Here is an 8,703-nt window from a genome sequence, read left to right as displayed (position 1 = left end):
GATTTGGCAGTGTAGGTCAAAGAAAGTGGGAGGTCTCAGAGAGAGTGGTGGGCCAGTCCAGAGGGATACCACAGGCTAGGGATGGTTGACCGGAGGAAGTCGTTAGCCTCCACAAGGGGTGCGTGTCTCGTGCCCGTGCGCATCTTGCCCGCGCCCCTGTTTCCGAGGCAGCGCGGTACAACGGTGCGGTGGGTGTCACGGGTCACCGCCGGTTAGGGAGTGCCTCGCTTCCCCTTTTTTCCCAAGGTGGCAGGGTGCAATGCGGTGTAGTGTTCGAAGTGGTGCGGCAGGTGTGGTGTGGTGTGATGCGATATTGTATTGTGCGTGGTACACGTGTAGGATGGTGAGGGAAGAGGACTAGGCACTGTACACGCAGACAGTATAGAGGTAGGGGGTTCTCCTATAAATAGGGTGTCTTGCTCTCAATAGGGCATCACTGTTTGAGCACTAAAGGCACCCTGGTCTAGAGGTCCATAACCCTAACCTGTAACCCATGCACTAGGGTTCGATTCCTAGCAATAACATTATTATTAGAAAAATTCTAAATAAATTTAAAAAAAATAGGCTTACTTCACTTGAATCATAATTCCAATCCGAACTCAAATGCGGATTGTTGTTTTGCTCGAAAAATCTGTGAATCTATATTTGATTATCGTGTCATAAGAAAAAAAAATTAATCAAAAATCTTTTTGGATTTAACGTGTTTTACTATTTTATCATATTTGATCTCGTAATTTCTACTATACCTTCCCGGAGTTCCTACTCCCTATTTAGGCCAATAGCTTGTGTTATTTATTTAGTAATTGAGGTGCCATTTTGGACTGATACTTGGACTTTGTAAGTAGTCTTTTAATTTTGACCTAGCACTTTGAGCAATAATACCACTATTTTTTTTTACCTTCATTCTGTACTTTAATACCCGGTTTATGGTGGATATAGTCCCGATAAAATCATCACTTTTGAAGAAAAATTAATACTTTTATTATTTTACATTACAATTTAAAATTATTATATCTTTCAGTATAAGTATTACATTTCAATATTGACCCGACTGATCTCGCAGATACAATTTCACACAAGTGTGACCCAAAAATTAATATTTTATAGTGTATACCCATTCTTACAAATCATTTAATGTAGCATTTACACAATTACAAATAATTAGTTGACTAATTAAAAGTTTGAGTTAATTCAATTTTTTGTTATAGATTTATAGGTGACAATCCATTTTAGTCTCTCTTCTTTTTTTTTTTTCTTTTTTTTTTTTCAAAACATCATCTTTGATCATGGTATTATTGTGGCATGACCATTTTTTGTCCTTCATCAACAAAATCATTTAAATTTTGCAAAATACAATGGCATTTAGGTCTTCAATTATTTTTTTTTTCAAAAACAAAATTAGAAAAATATACCGGGTTAACCCACTTTGTATTAAAAAAAAAGAACAAAATGTCCTTGTATTTAATAACATTTAACGATTTTAATTTGTTGACGAAAGACAAAAAATGATCATGCCACAATAATATTAAGAACAAACAGAGATGTTTTGAAAAAGAATGATTAAAAGTGGATTGTCATTCTTCAAAAAAAAAAAAAATGGATTGTCACATTTAAATCTAGACTAGAACAAAAAATGAAATTAACTCTTAAAATTTCTATTTATTAGAATGTATATTTTCAATATTCAATACATATATTAATATAAACTTATATGGTTCATAAATAAGCTTTCAACAAAATATAATTCATAAGTAGTATGTATTGCATTTCAATAATTTTTGTTACGGTTCTTTTTTTTTTTTTGTTTGTATTTTATTTCAACCTAATATGATTAATATCTCAATATTGTGGTGCCAAGTAACTTGTAATTTAATAGCATGTTACACATTCTAAATGAAAGTTTACATAATTAAAAATATTGGCATAATCATCAATTAATGGTCTTCCAATTAATGTACTATATCATTAATTTTGTGTGGTTCGCAAATTGCAACATGGTATGAGAACATTAGAAAATAATTTTTTTTAAATGTTAATATAAAATTAAGGTGACATTGCTACATTAAAAAATCTTGGCATGTTATGCTGTGTCAGTGTCATTAATTGCTTAAATTAACTATGTTAATCTTTATACTTCATTTTATTATCAATTTTAAAGTAAATAGATTAAATTGATTAACATTTAATTTTAAAAAATAAACTAATTTCAACTATCTCAAAAGTATCAATTATCTATTTTTTTTTTTCAATTTGACTATTCTATATTATCATATAAAAAATTGCAAAAACATGTTTTTTTTTTTTTTTTTTTTTTTTGTAGTTGAGAAATGATAAGTGATTTTCAAATACAATTTATCTCTCATGTGTAGTACACAAGTTACGGATTTCTCCCATATGCTCTAATGATAATCCATTATTATTATTAAGGAAAATTGAACTTTTTATCCATAAGTGTTGGTCATACCACTTTTTATCCCTAAGTTATATGTTGCACTTTTCATCCCTTTGCTAATAAAACATTAGGGATGAAATTTACTGTTTTAGTATAACTCAGGAACGAAAAGGGAACACGAAAAAACAAAAAGTACAACGCCAATGACAATTTAGGACGAAAAGCGACTAAGTCAATATGACTAACACTAAGAGACAAATTCAACAATCACCCTATAACTTAGAAACGAAAAATGCAATTTCCACTTATTATTATTATTATTATTATTTTGTACATAGAATTTTTTTTTAAAAAATAGATTATTAATATGAAATCAAATTAACCGAGGTATTAAAAACTTATAAATAAAGTTGAGAATAAAAAATTAAGATATGTAATAAATTGGCATTCCAATGATGATATAATAATTAAATTAATATTTTAGGGCAATAAATAATGTAAGATTGGGCACGTGAAATGAGCTCAACTAATTGACTATTTCCCATCTCCATCCATATGATAAATACCATTAAACTATTCCACCTACTCACTCCGGCTTTTAATTCCAATTCAAAATGCATGCCTAATTGATCATTGAAAATTTAGGATATATGCAAAATAAATAAATAAATAATCCACCAGAGTGGAGCCCTGCAAAATACTTATAAAGAGACGCATCCCACTTGATCCCAAGGATTTCAGAACACCATGTCCATGAGAACCTCTCTTTAACCTTGCAAGAATGAGACTCCCTGTTCAACATTTAGGTCTATGAGCATCAAAATTGTAAATACTCCATTCAAGAAGGCATGATCAAATAGACAAGTAACAGTAATTGGAACTCATTCAAATATTTCTGTGTTCCTAGCTGTAGAAAAACCAAAACCACCAATATACAGAGAAATAGAGATGTCAACGGGACCAGGCAGGGGCATAACCCCGTCCGACTTTCTCCCTATTCCCCGTCCCTGTCCCCATTCCCATCCCCGCCAAGGAAAGGAAAAATCTCTCCATCCTCATCCCCACGAGAACTATCCAGGGACGGGAAATCCTCTACCCTATTTGTAACGTATATTAAAAGATTAAAAACTAAAAAAAAATTAAATAAATACCAAAATATATTCATCTTCAACTTAAAGTATTACGGAGTATTAAATAGTTGGGAGTAGAAGAGTATTAAAATAGTTTACAAGTATGGATGCGTCTTAACGTGTGAACAGTGCGGCCTTACCACTATGTATACAAATATACACTACTCAGTGTTATAAAATGCACTACACAAATATGCACCGTTAGGTACACATCACCAAAAAATACACCACTAAGTATGAAAATATACACCACACAGTGTTTGGAAATGCACAATTAGGGGCAGAGGAGTCATGATGCATTATTTTGGGTGTGTGATGTGTTTTTTTTTTCGGTGTTTTGTATTTTCATGTGGTGCGTTTTCTAACATTGAGTGGTGCATTTTATAACATTGAGAGATGAGGCTGCACTATTCACACATTAAGACGCATCCACATTTGAGCAGATTTATATATATATATATATATATATATATATATATTCTCTCCATCCCCATCCCTGATCTCCTATTTGTTTGGACGGGGAGTCAGTTCCCCCATAAGAAGATTCCTGACACTGGGAAAGTTAACGAAAAGATCTAAAACTCCAAGGCACAAACCATTGTCACACAAAAATTGAAGTGAAGAATTTACTGTAGGAGGTTGGAGATAATTAAGAAGCTCAAAGATAACCTCGAATTTATTGCACTGTCTTTGAAAACATATATTTAACTAGTATTATACAGCGCGATGCATAGATAGAATTAATTCAATTAGTTAAGCAAAGATATTTGTATATGAACTAAATTAAGTTTAATACTTACTATGAATTATAATGCTCAATGGTGAATTTAAGGTGTGTTTGGAAAGCAGGAAAATGACTTCTGAAAAATGTTTTCTGGAAAATGAGTTATTTTCCGAAAAACAGTTTCATTTCCGGTGTTTAGTTGCATTTTGGGAAACTGTCTTTGTGTGTTTGGTTCATTTTCTGGAAAATAAATTAAATTGTATAATTTTACATTTTAATTATTTTTTTAAATATAAAATAGTAATAATAATATATAAAATAATAATATTTCTTTTTAAAAGTAATAAATGCGGCCATTTTGGCTAAAAAAAATTGTTGAAGCCAAGTCCGGAAAATGACTTTCAGAAAAAAAAAAAATTTGGAAGTCATTTTCCGGAAAAATGGCCTCATTTTCCTTGGTCAACGGATATTATTTTCCGTTGACTGCATTTTCCAGGCACTGTCAAACACCAAAAGCCCGGAAAATGATTTCCAGAAATCATTTTTCGGGATACCAAACACACTCTTATTGAATTGTCAAAAACATCAAAAACTTAAACGTCATACTGATGAGACCCTTTATAATTGTTGGGACTATTAATATTCCGCTTCTGTAATGATGTTGGGATATCATTCCATGAAAACAAAACAATAAAATTCAATGAATACAAGTATACAACTATAGGGTTAAAAAAGTTGTACATAAGTTTTAGGGAAAATGACAATTTTTCCCCTATGTTATGTGCTTATAGCACTTTTCCTCCTGTGTTATTACTAATATGTATGGAAGATCACAATTCGATACGAATCTAATCGAACATTGTAGCAATTGAACTTAAATAGTATAGACGGTTACGGTTACGTTTCAGAACCGAAAAAATAAAATAAAATAATTGTTGAATTTAGACTATTTTTAAATTAGAAATAAAATTATAAAAATAAATAAATAAATAAATAAATAAGTTTTGATTGGCGGTTCAAAATCGAAATTGGAACCGAACCGTACGGATTTATCAAAATAAGTGTTTGATCATTTTTTACTATATATGACTGTGGTTAAGTTCCGGTTCACGGTTCAACAATTATTTAATTTTATTTTTTCGGTTCTGAATCGTAACCAGAACCGTCCATACTATTTCGGTATGATTGCTACAGTGTTTGGTTAGGCTCGAACCGAATCGTGATCATCCATACATATAAGTAATAATTTGTTGGAGAAGAAAAATAAATGAAATAATTATTTTTAAGGGTAACAATGTCAATTTAACATTTCAGGGGGAAAAAAATGCTATAAGCGCATAACATAGGGGGAAAAATTGCCATTTTCCCTAAGTTTTATTAACCTATATTTGGACCACAATAATTTAATTTATAATTAAGAACAAAGATAATAGTATAAACCTAGATTCTTAATTTACATATTCAATGGGTTTTGTGGACCACATAATAGTATTACCACCCTAATAATATACACTATAATAATATAAATATAATTAACATTGAAATTGTTTCTAAAATTGAAAATTAGACAAAAGGACACGGCTGTTGTTAGTGACCATGCCAATACCTCCTTCCGATTTCAGAAAGTTCAGTGCTCAATTTCCATTTCCTTATCTCTGTTCCGTCAATAGGCAATTCCAGCCTTTGATCTGGCTTTTTACTCCATTGCATTTAAACCATGCTATGAGTGTTTAGCAAAAAGTATCTTACTTCTAAACCTTATGTGTTTGGCACTAATTTTCTTTTATGTTCTAATGTGTTTGCTAACATCAATTTCTTAGTTTTGGCAATTGATGAATTTGAAGTCTGATGCTCTACATAGCATGTACTGTTAAGTGGTGGATGATGAACCGCAAGTTGCGTGGTGCATAGTATGTACGTTTGGCCTCTTTATAAAGTCTGGATCTTATGTAGTCTCACTTGAAATGAGATTTCTTTAATTTTACTTTCCTCCTTACTATATCATCTGACATTGTAATTGACAATTTTGGATAATAGTTATGTTCTTATCACATACTTGAAAATTTTTACCTAATTACTTTAAAAAATCAATAATCTGGATTTTAATGTTCCAAAGTACTAATACTACGGTAAAAAGTACGCTCAGGATAAGAAAACATGTAATAGGAAGACTCTCATACATGTGTGTGAAGTCTGCCAAGTAAGGACTGTTAGTTACCCCATATGTTTTTTTTTTTTTTTTGTTATCAACTGAATCTTAAATCTTATATGTGGTTCATTATTCATAATTTGTACATATAATCTCTAAATTTCAGACTACCACATACCTTGGAGGTCCAAACTGAGTTTGTTTTTTAAAATCAATCACGACATTTATACACGACATATCTGTCTACCTCAGATTTCATTGCAAATACATCTAAGGTAAGTGATATCCCCCAACCATTCTTTGATTACTCATTGATATTGTAGGTTACTTAGTATGTTTATTGATGTCTTCTATGACAAAGTGTTAAAAAGAAATGAAATCAGTGTCTTGATAATTATGTGTGTTCAAAAACCATAACTATCAAGATATATAATTGACATAAGTAAATTATAAGTCTATTCTAAGTTCAAAATATCTCTACATGGTACATACATTTGAGGATTTAACCATGACAAATAGTTAATATATATTGTATTAGATTCTACCATCTCTGTTTCTAGATCAAGATTAGGATTAGTTTCCTAATATACTCCTTAATGCAATATCCTTTAATCAACATAGATCTCCTTTCTTGCTGATGTAACAGATCATCATACTTAGAAGATATCTTCAATCCTGCAAAAAAAAAAACAAAAAAAAAAAAAAAACAAACAAACTACCTTCACAGCATTATATAAGTCTTAGAGATGATCAAGTAAATTCATAATTTGAGCATAAAACCATCCTTGTGTCACATGCATCGTTTTTGCAATCCAACACATCCACAAAGCAATGTTTACTGTAAACTGTCCAGCCATGAAAGTCCATAGTTCTGGCCAGTTAGGTCATTAAGTGTCCCTTCAAAATGTCATCACCACACGAGTAATCTAGTTTCTCTAGTTTCACTGAAGTCTCTTTCACATTTTTGGAACCTTGGGTTGAAGAGAATACATCAAGCAATCACCTCTTCACAGCTCCATCAGTTACATTTTCAGTATTGGTTGCTGCCAGATTTGCTATTGGGTTGTCAGCTTCATCACTTAAAAACCCCTATAATGTACACACAATTTAAGCATGTCAATAATTTTGTAGAATATAAATCTGTTAAGCACTAAAATTTACATTCTCATATTTACCTCAAGAAAGTCATCATCTCCCTCACTTAGATGCAAGTCAGAGTTCAAGTCCTTATCCTGAGTATTTAGAAGTTCAGGGCAATGTTGTGCCACCACCTATTGGTCATTGTTAATTCTTAGCACACATGAAATGCATTATGAAGGTTCACAAACTGTTCCTTCTTTGCTGAGATCTTGAATAACATACTTCTCCCCGCTAAGTCCTTTATCTCCTTTGGAGGCTGATTTGTCTGTATATTTGGTTTGCACATCTTAATTAGGTGATGTTTTGCAAAACTTAAACACATGCTAAGATATAAACAATCATAATAACACAGTTATCTTACATGATTATGCTTGTTGTATAGCTCAGCTGCTCCAATCCCTATCAACTCCATGCATTCTCAATCGCAAAGCAGGAAACATTACCCTTAATGTTCACAGTGCACTGTTAATATAAACAGTTAGCATTGAAATATATATTTACATTTACTCGGTATATATCTACAAAACTGTTTTCTAATGTGTAAATTATATATATTTTTTAACACTTTACAAATGTCCATTGCAAATGCAAAGACAGTACAGACCCATACAGGAATGCAAGCCTGAGAATCAAAGAAAATTTTAATTTTTGCCAATGTAAGCCTGAGAATCAAAGGAAATTTTAATTTTTGCCAATGTTTATAATCGATAGTTAAGCCTGTAATATATAGTCTGAGACAAAGAGTCCTAGGTGTATGATACACTCTCATTTGTACCTATTTTATTTGTGTTTTTATGTAGGTTTTATAGTTAATTGTGTGATAAAATGTTGTGTCCAATGCTTATTTCCTTGTTTTCATATTTAAAATGGTATAATGCTTGGTTTAGATGTTTTTGATGTGTTTAGAAATGCATTAGAACCATTTGGGAGCAAAAGCCAATCCAAAGGAGCCAAAGAGTTTTAATTACCGCTACCATGGCGACACCTCGGTAATTGAACCATATCTCAGCCTAGGAATACCCAAATGAGATGATTCTTGAGCCATTTGAAAGAAGACTTCAAGGGCTACAACTCTTATGAAGACATCAAAGTGTAGATCAAAAGGAAAAATGGTCAAAAGATCAAAGGGTTGTAATTCTAGCTAAATATGGCGACACCTCGGTAATCA

At 31.7% G+C, this 8,703-nt stretch overlaps 1 long non-coding RNA gene across 1 annotated transcript; it reads right to left on the bottom strand.

Moving 5' to 3' along the window:
- Positions 1-7,119: 7,119 nt before the first annotated feature.
- Positions 7,120-8,003, bottom strand: LOC116021653. The gene is made up of 3 exons (XR_004099036.1): positions 7,897-8,003; positions 7,571-7,800; positions 7,120-7,484 (listed from the first exon to the last, which is right to left on the bottom strand). It is a non-coding gene; the product is annotated as an uncharacterized LOC116021653 (long non-coding RNA).
- Between the last annotated feature and the right edge of the window lie 700 nt (positions 8,004-8,703).

This window comes from Ipomoea triloba, chromosome 6 (assembly GCF_003576645.1).
Source record: "Ipomoea triloba cultivar NCNSP0323 chromosome 6, ASM357664v1".
Taxonomy (NCBI): Eukaryota; Viridiplantae; Streptophyta; class Magnoliopsida; order Solanales; family Convolvulaceae; genus Ipomoea; species Ipomoea triloba.
This window is presented reverse-complemented; position numbering and strand designations above follow the sequence as displayed.